We start from the raw sequence: 5,627 nt of genomic DNA, 5'->3' as shown, positions 1-5,627 counted from the left end.
TTGCGTCTGTCACTAACGCCCAGCCTTCAGGAGTTTGAAGCTCGTCACAGTCATTCAATCATTGAATCCTACTCAGAATACCACAGACAAGGTTTAGACCTTCCGGATTCTCTTGAATGCCGCCATCAATTCTAGCTTATACCACGAAGATTCCGATTAAAGAATCCAAGAGATAAACATTCAAGCCTTGTTTGCTTGTAGAACGGGAGTGGTTGTCAGGCACGCGTTCATAAGTGAGAATGATGATTAGCGTCACATAATCATCACATTCATCAAGTTCTTGAGTGCAAATGAATATCTTAGAATAAGAACAAGCTGAATTGAATAGAAGAACAATAGTAATTGCATTAATACTCGAGGTACAGCAGAGCTCCACACCTTAATCTATGGTGTGTAGAAACTCCACCGTTGAAAATACATAAGAACAAGGTCTAGGCATGGCCGAATGGCCAGCCTCCCAATACATGATCAAAAGACTCCAAATGATCAAGGATCCACAGATTCAAAGATCTAAAGATGAAAATACAATAGCAAAAGGTCTTATTTATAAAGAACTAGTAGCCTAAGGTTTACAGAAATGAGTAAATGACAGAAAAATCCACTTTCGGGCCCACTTGGTGTGTGCTTGGGCTGAGCATTGAAGCATTTTCGTGTAGAGACTCTTCTTGGAGTTAAACGCCAGCTTTTGTGCCAGTTTGGGCGTTTAACTCCCATTCTTGTGCTAGTTCCGGCGTTTAACGCCGGGCAGTTTTGAGCTGATTTAGAACGCCGGTTTGGGCCATCAAATCTCGGGCAAAGTATGAACTATTATACATTGCTGGAAAGCCCAGGATGTCTAATTTCCAACGCCGTTGAGAGCGCGCCAATTGGGCTTCTGTAGCTCCAGAAAATCCACTTCGAGTGCAGGGAGGTCTGAATCCAACAGCATCTGCAGTCCTTTTCAGTCTCTGAATCAGATTTTTGCTCAGGTCCCTCAATTTCAGCCAGAAAATACCTGAAATCACAGAAAAACACACAAACTCATAGTAAAGTCCAGAAAAGTGAATTTTAACTAAAAACTAATAAAAATATACTAAAAACTAACTAAAACATACTAAAAACATACTAAAAACAATGCCAAAAAGCGTAGAAATTATCTGCTCATCACAACACCAAACTTAAATTGTTTCTTGACCCCAAGCAACTGAAAATCAAATAAGATAAAGAGAAGAGAATATGCAATGAATTCCAAAAACATCTATGAAGATCATTATTAATTAGATGAGCGGGGCTTTTAGCTTTTTGCCTCTGAACAGTTTTGGCATCTCACTCTATCCTTTGAAATTCAGAATGATTGGCTTCTATAGGAACTCAGAATCCAGATAGTGTTATTGATTCTCCTAGTTAAGTATGATGGTTCTTGAACACAGCTACTTTATGAGTCTTGGCCGTGGCCCAAAGCACTCTGTCTTCCAATATTACCACTGGATACATACATGCCACAGACACATAATTGGGTGAACCTTTTCAGATTGTGACTCAGCTTTGCTAGAGTCCCCAATTAGAGGTGTCCAGGGTTCTTAAGCACACTCTTTTTGCCTTGGATCACAACTTCATTATTTTTTTCTTTTCTTTTCTTTTCTTCTCTCTTTTTTTTCGCATAAACTTCTCTTTTTTTTTTTGAATAATCACTGCTTTTTCTTGCTTTAAGAATCATTTTTATGATTTTTCAGATCCTCAGTAACATGTCTCCTTTTTCATCATTCTTTCAAGAGCCAACATTCATGAACAACAAATTCAAAAGACATATGCACTGTTCAAGCATACATTCAAAAAACAAAAGTATTGCCACCACATCAAAATAATTAACCTGTTATAAAATTCAGAATTCATGCAATTCTTCTCTTTTTCAATTAAGAACATTTTTCATTTAAGAAAGGTGATGGATTCATAGGAAATTCATAATTTTAAGGCATAGACACTAAGACACTAATGATAACAAGACACAAACATAGATAAACATAAGCATGATTTTTCGAAAAACAGAAAAATAAAGAACAAGGAAATTAAAGAACGGGTCCACCTTAGTGATGGCGGCTTGTTCTTCCTCTTGAAGGTCTTATGGAGTAATTGAGCTCCTCAATGTCTCTTCCTTGCCTTTGTTGTTCCTCTCTCATGATTTTTTGATCTTCTCTAATTTCATGGAGGAGGATGGAATGTTCTTGGTGCTCCACCCTTAGTTATCCCATGTTGGAACTCAATTCTCCTAGGGAGGTGTTGATTTGTTCCCAATAGTTTTGTGGAGGAAAGTGCATCCCTTGAGGTATCTCAGGGATTTCATGAGGAGGAGTTCCTCAAGCTCATGTCCATGAGTGGGATCTCTTGTTTGCTCCATCCTTTTCTTAGTGGTATCCATGAGGACTTGGTCCAACCTTTGATTAAAGTTGACCTTCTTTGAGTTTGAAAAGGGACCTCGGGGATCACCTTCTTCATGGCCACAACTTCATAGAAGTGGTCTTGATGCACCCTTGAGATGAATCTCCCCATCTCCCATGACTCGGAGGTGGAAGCTTTTGCCTTTCTTTTCCTCTTTCTAGAGGTTTCTCCGGCCTTAGGTGCCATAAATGGTTACGGAAAAACAAAAAGCAATGCTTTTACCACACCAAACTTAAAAGGTTTGCTCGTCCTCGAGCAAAAGAAGAAAGAAGAGAGTAGAAGAAGAAGAAATAGAGGAGATGGAGATGGCTTTGTGGTTCGGCCAAAGGGGGAGATGTAGTGTTTAGGTTGTGTGAAAATGAAGGAGTGAAGATGGGTTTATAGGGGTGGAGAGAGGGGTAGTGTTCGGTTATGAATGGGTGGGTTTTGATAGGTGAAGGGTTTTTGGGGAAGAGGTGTTGAGGTGATTGGTGAATAGGTGAAGAAGAAGAGAGAGGGTGGTGGGGTAGGTGGGGATCCTGTGGGGTCCACAGATCCTGAGGTGTCAAGGAAAAGTCATCCCTGCACCAAGTGGCGAGCAAAATTACTCTCTGTGCCAATTCTGGCGTTAAACACCGGGCTGGTGCCCATTTCTGGCGTTTAACACCAACTTCTTGCCCTTTCCTGGCGTTTAACGCCAGTCTGGTGCCCCTTTCTGGCGTTAAACGCCCAGAATGGTGCCAGAATGGGCGTTAAACGCCCATTTGCTAGCTTCACTGGCGTTTAAACGCCAGCAAGTTCTCCTCCAGGGTGTGCTATTTTTCTCTCTGTTTTTCATTCTATTTTTGCTTTTTCAATTGATTTTGTGACTTCTCATGATCATCAACCTACAGAAAACATAAAATAACAAAGGAAAATAGATAAAATATAACATTAGGTTGCCTCCCAACAAGCGCTTCTTTAATGTCAATAGCTTGACAGTGGGCTCTCATGGAGCCTCACAGATACTCAAAGCAATGTTGGAACCTCCCAACACCAAACTTAGAGTTTGAATGTAGGGGTTCAACACCAAACTTAGAATTTGGTTGTGGCCTCCCAACACCAAACTTAGAGTTTGACTGTGGGGACTCTGTTTGACTCTGTTTTGAGAGAAGCTCTTCATGCTTCCTCTCCATGGTGACAGAGGGATATCCTTGAGCCTTAAACACAAAGGATTCTTCATTCACTTGAATGATCAATTCTCCTCTGTCCACATCAATCACAGCCTTTGCTGTGGCTAGGAAGGGTCTGCCAAGGATGATGGATTCATCCATACACTTCCCTGTCTCTAGGACTATGAAATCAGCAGGGATGTAATGGTCTTCAACCTATACCAGAACATCCTCTACAAGTCCATAAGCTTATTTCTTTGAATTGTCTGCCATCTCTAGTGAGATTCTTGTAGCTTGTACCTCAAAAATCCCTAGCTTCTCCATTACAGAGAGAGGCATGAGGTTTACACTTGACCCTAAGTCACACAGAGCCTTCTTAAAGGTTATGGTGCCTATGGTACAAGGTATTGAAAACTTCCCAGGATCTTGTCTCTTTTGAGGTAATTTCTGCCTAAACAAGTCATCCAGTTCTTTGGTGAGCAAAGGAGGTTCGTTCTCCCAAGTCTCATTACCAAATAACTTGTCATTTAGCTTCATGATTGCTCCAAGGTATTTAGCAACTTGCTCTTCAGTGACATACTTATCCTCTTCAGAGGAAGAATACTCATCAGAGCTCATGAATGGCAGAAGTAAATCCAATGGAATCACTATGGTCTCAGTGTGAGCCTCAGATTCCCATGGTTCCTCATTAGGGAACTCATTGGAGGCCAGTGGACGTCTATTGAGGTCTTCCTCAGTGGCGCTCACTGCCTCTTCATCCTCTCCAAGTTCGGCCATGTTGATGGCTTTACACTCTCCTTTTGGGTTTTCTTCTGTATTGCTTGGAAGAGTACTAGGAGGGAGTTCAGTGATTTTCTTGCTCAGCTATCCCACTTGTGCCTCCAAGTTTCTAATGGAGGACCTTGTTTCAGTCATGAAACTTTGAGTGGTTTTGATTAGATCAGAGACCATGGTTGCTAAGTCAGAGTTGTTCTTCTTAGGATTCTCCGTCTGTTGCTGAGAAGATGATGGAAAAGGCTTGCCATTGCTAAACCTATTTCTTCCACCATTATTGTTGTTGAAACCTTGTTGAGGTCTCTGTTGATCCTTCCATGAGAAATTTGGATGATTTCTCCATGAAGAATTATAGGTGTTTCCATAGGGTTCTCCCATGTAATTCACCTCTTCCATTGAAGGGTTCTCAGGATCATAAGCTTCTTCTTCAGATGAAGCATTCTTAGTACTGCTTGGTGCATTTTGCATTCCAGACAGACTTTGAGAAATCAAATTGACTTGCTGAGTTAATATTTTGTTCTGAGCCAGTATGGCATTCAGAGTGTCAATCTCAAGAACTCCTTTCTTCTGATTTGTCCCATTGTTCACAAGATTCCTTTCAGAAGTGTACATGAATTGGTTATTTGCAACCATTTCAATTAGTTCTTGAGCTTCTGTAGGCGTCTTCTTCAGATGAAGAGATCCTCCAGCAGAGCTATCCAAAGACATCTTGGACAGTTCAGACAGACCATCATAGAAAATACCTATGATGCTCCATTCAGAAAGCATGTCAGAAGGACACTTTCTGATCAATTGTTTGTATCTTTCCCAAGCTTCATAGAGGGATTCTCCTTCCTTCTGTCTGAAGGTTTGGACTTCTACTCTAAGCTTACTCAATTTTTGAGGTGGAAAGAACTTTGCCAAGAAGGCATTAACTAGCTTTTCCCAAGAGTTCAGGCTTTCTTTAGGTTGTGAGTCTAACCATATTCTAGCTCTGTCTCTTACAGCAAAAGGGAATAGCATAAGTCTGTAGACCTCAGGGTCAACCCCATTAGTCTTGACAGTGTCACAGATTTGCAAGAATTCAGCTAAGAACTGATGATGATCTTCCAATGGAAGTCCATGGAACTTGCAATTATGTTGCAATAGAGAAACTAATTGAGGCTTAAGCTCAAAGTTGTTTGCTCCAATGGCAGGGATGGAGATGCTTCTCCCATAGAAGTCGGGAGTAGGTGCAGTAAAGTCACCCAGCACCTTCCTTGCATTGTTGGCATTGTTGTTGTTTTCGGCTATCATGGGTTCTTCTTTGAAGATTTCTGTTAGATCCTC

The 5,627-nt window shown here is 41.0% G+C and overlaps 1 non-coding gene across 1 annotated transcript; it reads left to right on the top strand.

The window, feature by feature from the left end:
• Window positions 1-5,081: 5,081 nt before the first annotated feature.
• Window positions 5,082-5,189, top strand: LOC130984298 (small nucleolar RNA R71). The gene has a single exon (XR_009088241.1). It is a non-coding gene; the product is annotated as a small nucleolar RNA R71 (small nucleolar RNA).
• The last annotated feature ends 438 nt before the right edge of the window (window positions 5,190-5,627 follow it).

This window comes from Arachis stenosperma, chromosome 5 (assembly GCF_014773155.1).
Source record: "Arachis stenosperma cultivar V10309 chromosome 5, arast.V10309.gnm1.PFL2, whole genome shotgun sequence".
Lineage (NCBI taxonomy): Eukaryota > Viridiplantae > Streptophyta > Magnoliopsida > Fabales > Fabaceae > Arachis > Arachis stenosperma.
Note: the sequence above shows the minus strand (reverse complement) of the source record. Positions and strands in the feature narration are given on the sequence as shown.